Below are 17313 nucleotides of genomic sequence, written 5' to 3'. Positions count from 1 at the left end.
TCAATACCCTTGGTTGCTTTCTTCTCTGCCTTTAATAGCTGTTTTTAGGATCTTGTTCTCTATGTTTTGAAATAAGGTAGCAAGTAAATGTCTTAGGTAGAATTAACCAAGTGAGAACATTCGATCCAGACAAATGTTAGCAGAATTGAAATTACAATGAACTCAGTTCACCGGGAAGGCCTTCAATTAAAATGTATTCTTTACAAATACAGGTTGACACATCAATTTCTGATAGAAATTGTCATGCTTACCAACGACCACGAGCCAGACATTTGTATCATTCTTTTAAACACATATTTAGACTGCAGTCATGGAAAATGGGAGAAAAATCAGGAGGGTGAATTGCAGAATACATCCCGAAGTTTTCTTAAAAGCAATACTGCATTTAGACCAAACTCAACTTTGAAAAGTGGATAAATGTGTGTCAGGAGAAAAGAAAAAAGGTGTCTAGGAGTGAGTGTTTCCAACTTGTTTTTTAGTATCACTTACTCTATTTTTTTTGGTCACCCTAAATGGTCAAAAGTTTTTCTACAGTCAACTGGAATCCTTTTTAATTAAACTGTGCTTAGAAAGTGTGTGTCTGAGGGTGTATTGCTATTTTCTTTGGTTTGTTTGTATCTGGTACTCTTGGAGATTTTTGAAATAATCAAGAAACACTTATGTCATAGACAGTGTTTACTGTCTTTCAACAATAGTTTACTTTTTTTTTTTTTTTTTGTTAATGGGACATGTGGTGTTGGAGCATGTATTTGAGAAACAGGACAGACAGCATGGAGGTCGAGAGTGAGGCACTTAAATCCTTCTGCTTAGATTCGAGGCCTGGCTCCACTTCATACTAAGGATGTAATTTGGGGCAACTCACTCAGCCTCTCTGGACCTTGGTTTCTCCTTTTATAATACGGGGTTGGTGATAATAGAACTTAGCACATATGTTTTTTGTAGATATTTAAGAGCTTAGAATAGTATCAGATACATAAGTATTAAATAAACGTTGGCCATTATTACTAAATAAATTACTAATAAATGTTAGGCATTACTTTTAGATTTTATTATTTGAAAACGTGGTTTCCTTCTTATTTTTGGTGGGTTACTGCAGGAGGAGGAAGAAATTAGGCAGGAGGGCAGCGTAATTATTATTTTTCTTAATACACTGGGACATCTTTAACTGGAAGATAGGACTTGAGTGTTATGTTTTTATGTGTATGCAGAAGCCATATCACTTTCCCCCAGATAATGGCAAGCTTCAGAACTCTGTGCAGCTGTGGATCTGACTTCTAGCTTTGTGTTCTCTACCAGAAGTGTTATCAGAAAGGGGAGCTGGCTCTGAGTGGGTCTGCCTAGGGCCGGCTGGTAGTGTTTGGTTCTTGACTTTGTGCAGGAAAGATTTTACAACATGAGTCCCTGTGATTTTGGGAGTATGTTTATTAAAGCTGGGGACAGTGAAACAAGGGAGGGCCTAGGCTAGAAGACGCAACAGGAGAACTTAGGTGGGGCTGCTTTGGTTCTCTAAAAAGTCAGAGAAAAGGGGGCCTTGGAGGTGGTTTGGAGGGTTAGCCCGGGAGGAGCTGCCACTGCCCATTGCCCCCTGGTTGCTAGTCTCATGGGCCCCTTAGAGTTTAGGAGACTCATGCCTGTGGGAGAAGAGGAGGGGGGGTAGGGAAAAAGCACAGGCTGGGCTCTTTGTTTTGAGGGTTTTTAAAGGCTGAGAGTTTAGGAGAGATCTTAGGGGAGATCTCAATAGGATAGTCATCAGCTTTTCCAGGTGTGCTCTTTCAGGGTCCTAGTCTCCACTAATTGGTCAGTGCCAGGGCAGGGGGTCATTAGTCATTACAGTAAGTCCTGGCTTCACCTACCTGGTTTTGCTGCTTTTCTGGGCCTGGAGCTGAAACACAACTGAGGCCTAGATGTTATCTCTAGGGATGTAATTGCTGTCTCTGGCTGTAAATTGCTCAGCCAGTTTGTTTAGCTACGTGTCTCAGTTTCCCCATTCCACTTGCTAAAGAATTTCCCCAACTTGTTACTATCCTTTCTCAGAAGGTTGAAAATAACCTGAGAAAACATTTAGTTTACCTTCCCAGTTTGAGAAACCTTCTGTGGCTTTTTGACACTAAAGTTTACAATGTTTATGGTCCCCCAAAACCATAAACATGTGTGCCAATGGCTGTTATTGTGGTTGTCAGGGATTAGGGGGAAGGGGCCCTACAAATTCCAGACCCTGTTGGTGACAGTGATTGGGATTTTTTGTTTGTTTGTTTTTGTTATGGTGTTAAGTGATTAAAAATCAGGTTATTAGTTAACCATAATATAGTTACATAGCTAAATTCCACAGAACTGTATTTAATGCCATCACTGACCATAAAATTGATAGTTTGATATTTTAGGATGACTTTTGCTTGTTAGATGTTTGTCTTTGACATAGTTTGAGAAATATGTTCCCTATATAAGTCCAATCTCATCTCTGAAGTATTCCCAATTTTTTTGGTTTAGAATTTTTCCTGATAGTTTGCCACTAAGTCAGAAACTGTGATGTGTGTTTGAGACATTCCAAAACCTTTTGAGTCCATAGCGCCTAAATTCTTTCTCTAAATGATTTCTCTACATCTGTATTATTATTTCAGTTTCTTCCCAAAGTGATGGCATCTAACCCTGTATCTTTAGCCTACAGAGCTCACATTTGTTTTCTCCCTCCAGAAGGCATTTCATCCATGTAATACTATCCCCACCTCAAATTCAGTGTCTTCAAAACAGAATAATTTCTCAAACTATGTCCATCTTCTTTCTTGCCCATTGGCGCCTTAGTAATGACATCCTTATTCTCCTGGTTACTGATCACAACAATTTTGAACTTTCCCTAGTCTTTATCCTTTTATCCTTTTTAGCCACACAGTCCCTCAAATCCTTTCATTCTTCATTGGTACTCTTTTTCCCCAACCATCTGTCTTTCATCTTATGTCTTCTTTTTTTTAATATTAAATATATTTTATTGATTTTTTACAGAGAGGAAGGAAGAGGGACAGAGAGTTAGAAACATCGATGAGAGAGAAACATTGACCAGCTGCCGCCTGCATACCCCCCACTGGGGATGTGCACGCTACCCAGGTACATGCCCTTGACCGGAATCAAACCTGGGACCCTTCAGTCCGCAGGCCGATGCCCTATCCACTGAGCCAAACCGGTTAGGGCATCTTATTTCTTCTTACTTGGTCAGGAACTCATGGCTTCATGCCTAGATTATTAAAACAGCCTTCTAACTAGCCTCTGAGACAAAGATATTCAGTACTCTCTTACCTGTGTAGCTTTCAGATTAAAGCCCATAGTTTATGTTTTCCTCCTGATTAGCACTGAGAGTGGTTCGAAGTAAAGCCCAGACTCTTCAATCAGCTCATCTGCATTTGGTCCTACCACCATTTGCCATTAACATCTTCTGTTTTGCAGCAGAAACGTTTTTTTATGCTTAGTGTCATAACTTTATCACACCAGTCTCTTTCTTAACTTATTTTGTTCTAATCGTTTGGGATCTCCTCTTCCCACATTTCCACTCATCTATCTTTCATCCATTTCTCATGAACTTCATTTCAGTTCATGTCTTCCCATTGTCCTTCAGATATACTTCTGCACTTAAAAGCTTATAACCCAGTGGTTCTCAACCTGTGGGTCACGACCCCTTTGGCGGTCGAACGACCCTTTCACAGGGGTTGCCTAAGACCATCCTGCATATCAGATATTTACATTACGATTCATATCAATAGCAAAATTACAGTTATGAAGTAGAAACAAAAATAATTTTATGGTTGGGGGTCACAACATGAGGAACTGTATTTAAAGGGCCAGAAGGTTGAGAACCACTGCAACCTTCTTTTCTCTATCTCTCATTTATTGCCTTGTAAGAATACCTAACTGTTACTGTCCATTTTTTAAAATTTCCAGTTAATATTTTTCATTTTTATATTTCCGTGTTTTATGTTTTTCACTTAATCAGTTCTTAACTCCCCAAGGGCAGGTATTATTGCTTATGTAGATATTTTCTCTCAGAATGATTTATATAGTAGGTACTATATAAAAACATGTGGAGTGAATCCATGGTTAATATTTGGGGGAGTCAACATATGCATGACTTTGCTTGGGATCAGATGAGATGTTATGAGGCAGCATTATATGAGTACTATTCAAATGTAAGGTGGTGTGATTAATTCTGGGTATGTTTTTGGCTTTTGTTGATAGTGTCCTCCATTCTGGAATATCACCACTGCCTGAACTTCTCATGACCTTGAAGTTTAGACAGAGACACTGTGATAGATGTGTTTTCATAATAGGTCTTACACATAAGATCTAATTTGTTCATGTTTGTTTATTTACATATATTTTACTAGGTCGTTTATGTATTCAATTTGGATATTTGTGAGTCTAAAAGCTTCTTAAGAGAGACGTGCTATTTTATTGTCACCTCTGCATGCTGGGGGGTCTTCATTATGGGGCTAAATAACTTTATTTATCTCTAAACTCATTGATTGAGGACTGAGATTATATCAGACTCTTCCGCATCTTCACAGAAAACCTCACTGCCTTCCCACACGTCATCCTTCCCAGACTGTCTAATCTGGAATTTCAGATGCTCCCCCTCTAAGCCATTTCCACATTTCAGCTAGTACGAGCCATGACAAATTACAGGCTAGAAGGGGAGTTGCTTACATTCTGTAATAGAGCACTGTACACCTAAGCATTTTGTTAGAAAGGAGTACAGAATCTAGAGCTGATATATAGCATACATTTTCTTCCCAGACAGATCTGTGTCCTTATTAATTTTTTTCTCATCCTTTTTTTCAGGTGTCTATGTTTGTGAACATATTGGGCTTGTTGCTCTCTTTGTAAATCTGTAGTTACTGCTCTGGAAAAGTCTAACTTGATGTCCTCTCAGAAGTATTCCCTGTTTTCCATCATCAGGCCATCCCGGTGTCCTCCCCGAACATCCTTCTCAACTGCCCCTGATGCGTGCATAGCTGTTCTCTGCTGTCCATTCCACCAGATGGCCTCAAAGCTAACAGTCAGAAAAAGAAAATAGCTAATGGTAAGAATTTTTTTCCCTCTTAGAAAATGTCTAATACATTTACTTTTAAGTGCTGCCAATGCAAGGTTTTTCTTATGAGTACATGGTATTTCAAAATGTTGTTTTTAGGATATTAAAAGTTTAGGAACTTTTTGGGGATCCCTTTTATGGTGGTGGGTCAGGAGGATGAAGATGCAAGAGCACATTATAGATAACTTTTTCAAATATCTCACATTTTGGAGATTCTGAGTTTTAGATCTGAGGTCCATTGACTTCTAGTGTCACCTATTGCATAACCCATCAATACCTTAAACTCAGCATAGCCAAAGACCAACTCATTCTTTCTGTTCTACCATAACCTTTTATTTTGTGTACTTCAAAGATTGGTGTTGTCATTTACCTGCTGCCCTCATGCCCTACCAGCCACTCATTCCGTATTCAAGTATCCTGCCATGTCTTCTAAATATTTTTCTAATCCATCTCCATTTTCTTATTCTTATAGCTCCAGCTTTGGCTGTTTCAATTACCTTCCTACTGGGCCATACAGTCTGATGTGGATAATCCTACCCTGCTCCCACTCTCTCAAAAAAGGTCTCATTGTGAGTTATTTCCCTTAAGGGCTAATGAATACAATTGAAGCTTTTTAGCATTCCATGTTCCAGCTGTCTCATTTCCATAATCTTTCCACACCTGGATCCACTAATGTCTTTGATTTCATGGTCTAGTCATGATCCAGTTCCTGAGTCAGTCCTGATTGAGCCAGGATGCATGTAAATGTTTTCCATCCCCCTCTTCCCTCTTCCCAGGTCCAATGGGCACTTAAAGTTAAGCCACCACCCTGGATCAGAAATTCAGTGGCCCAGTGATGTCCTCTGACTTGCAGAATCTCTACTAATTTCCTCCCTAGTATTCAGAGTGAATTTCCTTTCCCCATGTGCTGTGATTTGGTGGCTGTGATTTGCATTTCTTCCATCTATCTTGACCTAATCTGGGCTTTTATTGGGATCCTATTGCCAAAATTTGGCTAGTTACTCAGTTTAGTAGTCTAGCATATCTTTAATGCTTCAACTTGGACTTCAACTTCTTGATGGTTGAGGTGCCTGAATTATTTTTATCAGGACTGGTGATTGTGACACCCAAGAGCACCTGAGAGATGATTGTTTGCTCACTGTGTGTATTAGTTTTTTATGACTCCAGTAACAAATTACCACCAATTTGGGGGCTTAAGACAACAGAAATTTAGGTATCAGCTCTCTCCAGAGTCCTAGGGAACAATCTGTTCCTTGTCTGTCCCACCTTCTAGTTGCTGCTGACATTCCTTGGCTTGTGGCTACATCACTCCAATATCTACCTCCATGGTCACATTGCCTTTTCCTCTTCTCTCTGTAGTCAGCTCCCCTTCTGCCTTCCTCTAACAAGCATACTTGTTACTGCTTGTAGGGCCCAACTGGCTAATCCAGAATAATCTCTCTCCATCTCAAAATTTAATTTGATCATTGAAGGTAGTATTTACAAATTCCAGAGATTAGGACCTGTTATCTTTGGAGGCCCTTATTCAGTCTGCTGCACTGTGTTTTACATACCTAATTTGGGCTTGCTATTTCTCCTGGAATCCCAAGTCCTGACAATTCCTGAATCATGGTTAATCTTGTCACCCCCTTTAGCAAAACTGTTTTCTATCGACCTCACCGACCCATAGAGAATTGGCCTCAGCAATGCTGTCCATTTCCCCAGAGTCTGTCTCATGCCTGGGGCAGGTGTCACCTCCCCTGCTTTGTTCATTTTGCCTCAGTCTGATATCTTGAATTATAGGAAATATCAAGTCTCTTTTCAAAATGTCATCCTGTGATGCTCCCTCTCTCTGCCACAAAGACCTTGCTATTCAGGCTCTCCAAGATTGTCTCCATAGTGCTTCACGTAGGACATACTGATCAGGACATACACAGACATGCCCTGAGACATGGGCTGCTGTCTCCTTATCTAGAAAGCCCCTTTCCTTCTTCCATGTATGATGAAATAGTGCTCATTGTGTAAGGTCTTGTCCAAGATTTTCTTGTTCAGATTTTCTGAAAATTTCTTGAACTGCACCCCTCTCTCCTTTTCCATGCAGAATCAATTACTCCATCACTTCTTCTTCAGCACTCTGTTTGTGTTTAATTCTTAACCCATTATATTCTACTTTATTGTGTCTACGTCTCCTTCTTCTTATACTGAGCTTTATGAGAACCAGGAATAGGATATTTCTCATCTTTTTTATTTAAACCTGACACATGACCAACATTAAATGCTTGATATAATATATAATACTAGAGGCCCGGTGCACAAAAATTTGTGCACTTGGGGGGGAAGAGGGGTTCCCTCAGCTTGGCCTGTGCCCTCTCGCAGTCTGGAACCCCTCGGGAGATAATGACCTGCTGGCTTAGGCCTGCTCCTGGGTGGCAGAGGGCAGGCCCAATCCCTAGGTGTAGCCCCTGGTCGGGCTCAGAGCAGGGCCGATTGGGGAGTTGGGGCTCTGCCCCCTGTCATGTACAGAGCAGGGCGGATTGGGCAGTTGCGATGCCACCCTCAGTCATGCTCAGGGTAGGGCTGATTGGGGGGTTGGGGCACCGCCCCCTGTCACACTCAAGGCAAGGTCGATGGGGAGGTTGCGGTGCCACCCCCTGTCACACACAGAGCAGGGCCAATCCGGGGGTTGGGGCGCTGCCCCCTGTCATGCACAGAGCAGGGCCCATCAGGGGGGTTGGGGCTCCGTACCCTGTCACGCACAGAGCAGGGTTGATCAGGGGGTTGAGGAGCTCCCCCTGTCACTCACAGAGTAGGGCTGATAGGGGAGTTGGAGCACCGCCCCCTGTCACACACAGAGCAGGGTGGATCAGGGGGTTGGGGCACCGCCACTGTCACACTCAGGGCAGGGCCAATGGGGAGGTTATGGCTCTACCCCATCACACACAGAGCAGGGCCGATAAGGGGGTTGGGGCGCCGCACCCTGTCACACACAGAGCCTCAGGGTGATCAGGGGGTTGGGGAGCTCCCCCCGTATCAGGCACAGAGCAGGGCTGATCAGGAGGTTGGGGCGCCTTCCCCTGTCATGAACAGAGCAGGGCGGATAGGGAGGTTGTGGCCCCGCCCCCTGTCACACACAGAGCCGCAGGGCGATCAGGGGGTTTGGGCGCTGCCCCCTGTTATGCTGATCCCGGTGCCAGGAGGCCTCTCAGCTCTGCTGATCCCAGTGCTGGGAGGCATATTACCCTTTTACTATATAAGATAGAGGCCTGGTGCATGGGTGGGGCTGGCTGGTTTGCCCTGAAGGGTGTCCTGGATCAGGGTGAGGGTCCCCACTGGGGTGCCTGGCCATCCTGGGTGAGGGGATGATGGCTGTTTGCAGCTGGTCACACACCCTTCAGTGTGGGGGTCCCCACTGGGGTGCCTGGCCACTCTGGGTGAAGGGCTGAGGGCTGAATTCCAACTGCTCCTTTTTTTCTTTTTTTTTTATTCTGGGCCAGCTTCAGCTCTGACTCCAGCTCTGAGGCCTCTGCTGCTGAAAGCAGGTATCTGGTTTGTTTGTGTTCTATAATCGAAACAATGTATAACTCCAGCTCTGAGATCCTGGCTCGCTGAAAGCAGGTTTCTGGGGTTTTGTTTAGCTTCTATATTTATTACAATGTTTCAAACTGCAGGCTCAGAGGCCAGCAAGGCAGGCGGGGAATGTTGGTTTCTTCTGTCACTGAAGCAAGTAAGCCTCATGTTAGTTTCAAGCTGCCTGGCTGCCGGCCGCCATCTTGGCTGGCAGTTAATTTGCATATCGCCCTGATTAGCCAATGGGAAGGGTAGCGGTTGTACGCTAATTACCATGTTTCTCTTTTATTAGATAGGATAATAAGTGTGTGTATTTGATCAGTTTCAAATTTTCCATAATTTAGACTATCTTAGGATATATGGATATTTAATAATCTATCAATTTCCTATGAACCTCCAAATAATTGTTATTTTAGGTGGCTTTGTACAGTTCATTTTGGTTCTTGTTCCCAGTACAAATTGGTTTAACATATTCTAATTTATATGTTCTGTGCTTAAATTTTATTCACTGTATGGGGTCATTACACTTAATCCTCTGGGGAAACCAGTTTACTTTAATATGAGACTTTACTACACGTGAAAAACTACCAGTATAATGTTGACACTTTATTGTCTTTTTGTAGATTTAGACATTTAAGCAGGAATCTGGAATTTTATTTGTCAGGATTGCTTCTCTTGAGCCATTGGCTATGTGTTAAAACAGTACTGGGGCTTTTTTAATCCCCCCTTTCCCTGGATGCTTTGTTTGGTTTGAGTAGATTGGAATTTCAGCATCATTTTTCTCACCTTTTCACTGGAAGCTGTGTGCAGAATTGCCCACTACCTCCCTGATCCTAAAAGTACTGCCCTGTGAGTTATTAGCCCTGTTGCATTGCTGGCATCTGTTTCCTATTTCTAGGAGTTTTGTAGAGAGTGCCAGTATTTTATTTCATTGCATGTCTTATATTTATGGAAAACTCAAAGGGCTTTTGCAGATTTTCTTTTTTGGTATCTAATCTTCTAACAGCTCTCTGAGGTAGGTAGCGTGAAGTTTTATCTCCATTTTGCAGGTGCTATAACAGTGGTATCACACAACTTGATGTAGGCCCCATAGCAGGTCAGGGCCCAGTGGAAACCAACTCCTCAGTTTTTCAACCTCCGTTTCAGTGACCGAGATATCAAATAACTTAATTTTAATTTTAACACCTATTCCATTTTGTTTTTGCATAAAATATTATTGTCAGCACTTATATGGTAGCCAGTGGTCCAATTTTAGTATTATTTTTCCATCTTCTGCATCCTATAATCCCTTCTCTTTTGTTACACACATACACACAGACACACACACACACACGATACTTTGTTTTTACAATAAGTGTATAAATATACTTTGTGTGTATAATAAAATTATACTTTCACCCTGGCTGGTGTTGCTCAGTTGGTTAGAGGGTCCTCCTGAGCTTCGAAGGGTTATGGGTTTGATTCCTGTCAGGGCACATACCCAGGTTTTGGGTTCTATCCCCAGTTAGGTGCATTCAGAAGGGAACTAATCAATGTTTCTCTCTCACATCAGTGTTTCTCTCTTCCGTTCTCTCTCTAGAATTAATGATGAGCATGTCCTTGAGTGAGGATTAAAACACATACTCTCACTCTCTCTCGCTCTCAAAATAATTTATATACAAAGTTGAAGTTACTTGGTCAGGGGACTATATGCATATATATGAAATTTCAGCTTTATCAGCTTATTTTACATTTTGACTAACATTTTTGTCAGTTGAACATATGCTATAGGTATTAGCTAGAGATATGAAAATATTACAAAGACATACAACCCCCAACAGTGGAAAATGAAAGAAAGTAAGAAATACAATAAATTGAACAGCAGGTACTCATTAATAAGTGAAATAAGTTTTAAAATTTAATTCTTTTATGCAAAGGACAGTTACCCCAAAGTGAGCTTATGCTATAACTTCCATATACTTTTCCTCAAATATTAGTATTTTTTATCTCTCTTTCAGAGGGCAGTTAACACATTTTTTTTAAAATGTAAAAGTTTACTGCAAATGTAAGTTTTTGGTTAGATTTGCCAGTCTTCAAAGGGACGCCTCACGGGGCTTTGTGTCTGTGTTGTAGGGTGCGTGCAAGGCTTTTTCTTCTTCAAGACTGACTTCGGAATGCCCTACGCTTTTGCCAAGTGGCATTAATTTTCCTTCTGCTTCTAGAGCACTGGGCTGCCTGGCAGGGAAACCTCCCAGTTTCTGGAGGCTGAGGCACAGGGTTGGTTTGTAGCTATGGCATGGCGGTGATGCGGGCTCCTGCACAGCTGCTGCAGGACTCAGCCTCCAGTCCAGACGGTGCGAGGTTTTCTTAAGCCCTGAGAGGGGATTTAGAGCACCTGGTGGGGGAAGCAAGGCGCCACCCCTCCGCTTTGTCGTCCTCTCCTCCCACCCCCTGTGCTTCTGAGAACCACCCAGCTGCAGTGTTTTTGCCTTGAAACCATTTGGAGCGGCTGGAATGGAGGCCACCCAGAGCTTCTGGGAGCAGCTGTGGCTGCAGGTCTCCTATTGGCCAGAGCAGAGAAGGCTCTCACTTATCTCCACTGAACACGGGTGGTCACGATCCCTTAGGATAAAGCAATTTCTCACTGTCTGGGGGTGGAAGCTATTGTCCTCCTTTCCAGCTTGTTGTTTGAAGTCATTTTGTTAGGCTTCCGGCTTCTGCTGACTCACAGACACACACATGAAAACTCCCTCCCTCCCCCACCTCTTCCCTCCCTCATCCCCATTTAATGGCTTTTGAAATAACAGAAGATAACAAATCTCCCTGCTAGGGCTTAAACAGTAAGTAGAAGGAACTGTTCACACAGGTCCACAAAGTCCGAAAAACTTCATCCAGCCTTCCTCTTTCCCTGCGAACTCTATTTCCTTTTCTGTTCCTGTCTCCCCTCCTTAAACATTCTGGCTGAGCCCCAAGCCTAAATGTGGCTCACATATGATTGCAGACACATCATTCACATTGGGGCTCTTTGTAGATGAACAAGTTGGAGGGTGCCATTTTTGTGTCCCCAACAGAAACTTCCCATTTCTAATGAATATTTTATAAAGACACTTCTTCGCCCACCTCTCTCATTTGGGCTGAACTGTAATTAAAATGAATGAAGAACTTGATTCCTGGTGTGTGCACCTGGACTCTTTGTGGAGTCTCTCTTAGCAGTCTCTCTCAGGATTTCTAAAGCGAAAATCAAGCTTATTCACAATAGAAGCTTAGAGTTTTAGAAACCGCATGGATAGGAGTACTGTAATTTGCAAGATTTGGCAGGCCATCAAGGAACCCAGTAGCCACAGTGACCAAGACTGAAAATGGAGAAAGTCAGTTCTCCTTCTTAATTACTTTTAAACCATGTTAGCACATTCTCAGGGTCAGGACACAGTTCCCACATTTCATTGTAGTGATTTTTTTTCTTGCAATAAAATAATGTTCTTCAAACTAGAACCAGGGGAATGGTACATGAACAGTCTCAAAGAGGTCAGAAGGGAGAGGGGTCCATGGGACTGGATAAGAGAAGGTGAAGAGAGTAGCCAAAGAGCATAGATACATAGACACAGACAGCAGTGTGATGATGGCCAGGGGAGGGGTGGTGGGGGCGGGTGGAGGTGGGCAAAGGAAGAAAAATGGGGGACATCTGTAATAGTGTCAACAATAAAAAACTAATGTTCTCATGTTGTTTTAGCACAAACAGGACTTTTTATTCATTGAGGAAAAATCGAAAGAGTGTGTAGACAGCATTCCTCCATGGTAGCATTATAAACTTCCTACTATTAGTAACATGTACTCATTGTGTACTTAGAAAATTCCCAATAGATCAGATCCCTTTTGTGTGGGTCACTACTTGCCCAACTAAATAAATTACTTGACCAATAACATGTACACCTTTCTCAATGATATTTTAGACTAATATAAAGATTTAAAATAGTCTCCGTCCTCTAAATTATTGTCCTCAGTTCATGAAAATACTGCCAAAAGGGCTGGAAAACCATTTTCTCATGTTTTACAACACAGCTCCCAGGACCCTAGGCTTCATTATTCTTTATAATTTTAAAAACGGACTGTTCTTTAGGTAACCATCTGTTTCTAGACCATCTTAAAACAAGCCACAGACTGATACAGATATTCTGCCAGTGTCTAGGCAATGGAAGGTTCTGGAAAGTAGATCATGTTCCCTTGGGTGGTAGGTATGATATAAATTTTAGAGGCGTTTGTGTTAGACATAAACATATACAGCTCCTAGTACGAAAATCAGAAACCTTTCAATTTCCCTAAGGCCCACCTCCCTGTGCTTGTGCCTCGAATGCAGATGGTAATAGAGGCAGGCTGTGTGGAAATGCTGGACATCTCTGCTTAGGTTAGAGCGTTTGTTCCAGGCCTCAGGGGATAAAGACAGAGGCTGGTTTTCTAGCTTGCCTTGGAGCCCTGGAGCCTATGCAGACCTAGGTAATGGCCTTCCTGTGCAGGATCTTGCCTGCAGCCTCCCACAGTACAGGGTGAGGGAGTGGGGAGCAGAGGGAGGAGGGAGATAATTCAGCTTCTGCTAAATGTCAGGCACTGTGCTGGGTGCTGTCCATACATTTCACTGAATGTGTACCACAGCCTTGACAAGGAACTATTTTACAAATGATGCAACACAGAACTTCAGGGGTCAGACGTTGGGGCCAGATATCTCGGGTTTGAATCATGACTTTGCTACCTTCAAAGTACGTGGCAGTGCTTCACTTTCCCCATTTGGGAAGTGGGGATAGTAACAGAACCAACTTCAATTGTTTGTTGTTGGGATAAGCAAATGAAGTATTATAAAGTGCTTAGAAGAGCACCTGCCCAGTACTATTAAGATCAGTGCTTGTTAAATAAAAGAAAGAGAAATAGGTTAATGAACCTGCCCAGTTCATTTAAGTAAGAAGCTGGGTTAGGATTGGGACCTGCATTTGTTGGCTTGAAAAAGGTGATCTTTTCGCCTCACCATTCACCATACTCCCTTTCTTTTCTTCCTAGTTACATTTGAGTTTCCAGATTCTGAGTCCAACTAGAACCAGAGGGATGGATACATGAACAGTTCTCTTCATTCCTCCTCACCTTACCTGATCAGGGTGGCTTTATGGTCCCCATATAACTCTGGTTTCCTTTTTTCCTTGTCTTGGTAGGGACATTCTAGGGCCTGTGACTCAGAGCTTAAACATGTAAGGCTGTGCATGTAGGCAGGTGATAAAGATTTTCCAAAAATCTCTGGGGTTACTCAGGATTTAAGGATGGACAAAATGACCCTTTGTTGTTTCATTTTTTTACATTTAGTTTTCAATTATAAGTTGACACAGTATTACATTAATTTCAGGTGTACAACATAATAATTAGACATTTATGTACCTTATGAAATACACCACCATAACTCTAGTGCCCTTCCGTTTGATGTTTCTTACTGTTATTTTGTGTGTTGGTTCTTTTATGTTCTCAAAAATAGAAGCCTCTTTCAAACAAATTCTGTGTCATTCACCTCTCATTGTCCTCATTCCAGGCAGTGGGCTCCCTGCTGAGCACACAGGTAACAGCTCATGGGTGTTTGGATTGAGGAAGGAGAAGATCACATTTAGTGGCTTTATTCTGTCTCTAAACATAGAGTGACACAGGGCAGCTGTTTTTCCTCTTCATGGTGGCAGGATCAAGAGTTTATAGTCTGGATTTGGGGATTTTTGACATGACCTTGCTTGTCGTAGCAATTTCTGCTGGGCTTTTCAGTTCTAAGCTTATGTCCCTCTTTCTGAGGTCTTCAAATGTTGTGCACTTGGCATGAACCTGTGTATCTTCTGCCAATTTCTTTCTTTATACTCTCTCTTAAGAAATTCTGCTAAATATGGAGAATGTATTTACATAGTCCTTAGGTGTGACGACGAGGAACATAACATTTGGTCTCCACTAAGGAAAATATGGAAAGGGGTTTGATTACTCTTGCCTCAGTCCCACCTAACTCACCCACACACATCCAGTTTATTTTGGACAGGAGTTTCCAATAATGTTAAAATTTATGTAAACTGCAATGGCGTTTTTCACTAAGGATGCAGAGTCTTTAAGGCAAGACAACACTATTAATAGAATGTGGATGTGTGTGGTTTATTTTTGTTTTCAAAATGGAAACGTTTCTTTGGGGTTTTGGCATGCTTTTTGATATGTTGAAAGATGAGAAAACATCATTTGGGAAACTCAGCACTTATACCATATTAGGAAATTTACAGTGCCTCAGATTTCACATTTAATGTTTTAATTGCCTGGTTTGGTAATAGAAAAATTTCAAGCTTCTCTCTTTCATTTAGAGTTACCACCATTTTTTTTGCCCCCTCTCCAGTGGTGGGCTGCTGCCAGCTTCTACTTCCTGCCCCAGCCCCAGCAGGGTCTGAAAAAGGAGTTCATCACATGTCCTTTGGAACCAATATCATGTTGGCTTCTTACATACTGTTTTGTGTGTGCAATACCACACATGCAGTTATTTCCTGTGGTTCTTGAAAATATCTTAAAAGTGCAACTGAAATTGAGTTTATTTTTGAAGCTTCTTAGTTATCTTTGAGCAGAGGGTGCTACTCTGAACTTCATGTAAAGTACAGAAGAAATCAAAGAAAGAGCTACCATCTTGGCCTGAGGGCAGTATTTAAGAGACATACCTAGACATTATAAAAGAGATACAGGGAAGGAGGGAGGAAGAGATGGATTGGGAGAGAGAGAGAGAGAGAGAGAGAAATAGATGGGGAAGGAGAATAGAGAGGAGAGGAAAGAAGAGAAGTTAGGTTTAGGCTTCTGGAAAAATTAAGACCCAAAATAAAGTTGACATTTACTCTTCTTATAAAAACCTCCCTAGAAGAAAACAATGAAAAACAATGATGAAAGGACTTCAAAAAGTCATTTCTTGTGGACAATAAAATGTGGAAGGAGCAATCCGATATGTCATCTCTGTAAGTCATACAGAATCCAGGGTTTAGAAGGGAAGTTTGCTCTCAAATAGGAATTAAGACTTTAGCATTAGGCAGCTGAGAGTGGGGGTTCCTTTCATTTTCCATGGACAGGTCTCTCTAAATATTATTTGCAATTAAAATATATTACTTTTAAAATCCAAATATAATTTTGAATTATATAGTAATCCATGTTTATTGAAGAAAATTTATAAAATACATAAAGACCTCCAAAATAAATAAAAATAAAGTATAATTATATAAGTTAGAGAGAATTTTAATATATTTCCATTTAATATTTATTTCTATGTGCTTATATCTATATGCATTTTTATATGTGGGATCACAGTGCATAGAGTTTTGAATTCTTTCTTTCTGCACAATAAAATAAAATGACATTTGATGGTTGTATTGTAATTCTTGGTAGAACTTTATCACAATTTATTTTATAATTTCCTATGGATTTTTTGCCATACTAATTGTGTTGTTCTTGGTGGTGGTTTATTGTGTTAGGTTAAGCAATGTTATAAAGAGCATCTTTGAGTATGAATAGTTTTTTCATTATCCTGACTATTTTCTCAGATTAGTGTTCTACATGGACCCCTGCACATAGTGGCAAATTGCTTCCCAAGAAACTTGTACAAGCTCAACACTGACATTTCAGAGTGCCCATCTAGATGCCCAGCTAGATACTGACATCCCTTTAAAAAAAAATTTCCCTAATATGGCAGGAGGAAAAATAATATCTTCTTTATTACTTTAATTAATATTTCTTTGTGAATTATTTGTATTGTTAGAAATTTTATTCTTATGTTTTATTGGAAATTTGCTTATTGGATTCTTTAAAATAAATTCTTTATAAGCATATTTCTATTTTTCTACTGGGATTTTAATGATTACTTTATTGATCTCTGTGTGTGACTTCTTACATATTCATAATACTAATGCTGTTTGTGGTTTGACTTATTTCTTTTTTTACGCAGACATTAAAATTTTAAAATTTGTCTGCTGATAAATACTTTGTAACATCATTTTTCTTTTTTTCCCCTTTAGTTTTGATCTTCTCTTTCTTTTCTCTTTTGCTTTACTGCATTTCTTCAGAATTTTATTTCCTTTTCTATGTAATTTGTCTTTATAATTCTCCAGCCCACTTTTCCAAATTAATGTCCTTAATGGGGATTTCTTTACTATTGCCATATGCCTTGGAAGTTCCACTTCCATCTCTGTGCACATGCTTCTACCACTTGGCATCCTTTCCCAGGCTTTTCTTTGTCTTACCTTTTAAAACAGAGAAGTTAGTTATAGTCAATTAATATTTGGCAAAGGAGGCAAAACATACAATGGGGTAAAAATAGTCTAGTCAATAAATGGTGTTGGGAAAATTGGACAAAAAATTAAACTAGACCACCTTCTTACACCATGCACAAGAATAAATTCAAAATGTATTAAATACTCAAATATTAGACTCAAAACCATAAAAATTCTATAACATAGGCAGTAAAATCTCAGATATTTTACAGCAATTTTTTTTTCTGATATTTCTCCTCAGGCAAGAGAAATTAAAGAAAAAATAATCAAATGAGACTCCATCAAACTAAAAAATTTTGTACAGAAAAGGAAATGATCACCAAAATGAAAAGACAACTCACTGAATGGGAGAACATGTTTGCCAATGATACATCTGATAAGGGGTGAACATCCAAAATTCATAAAAAACTTACACAACTC

This window comes from Myotis myotis, unplaced genomic scaffold (genome assembly GCF_014108235.1).
Source record: "Myotis myotis isolate mMyoMyo1 unplaced genomic scaffold, mMyoMyo1.p scaffold_m19_p_2, whole genome shotgun sequence".
NCBI classification, from domain to species: domain Eukaryota; kingdom Metazoa; phylum Chordata; class Mammalia; order Chiroptera; family Vespertilionidae; genus Myotis; species Myotis myotis.
The sequence above is the reverse complement of the archived record's forward strand: the minus strand, read 5'-3'. Positions refer to the sequence as shown.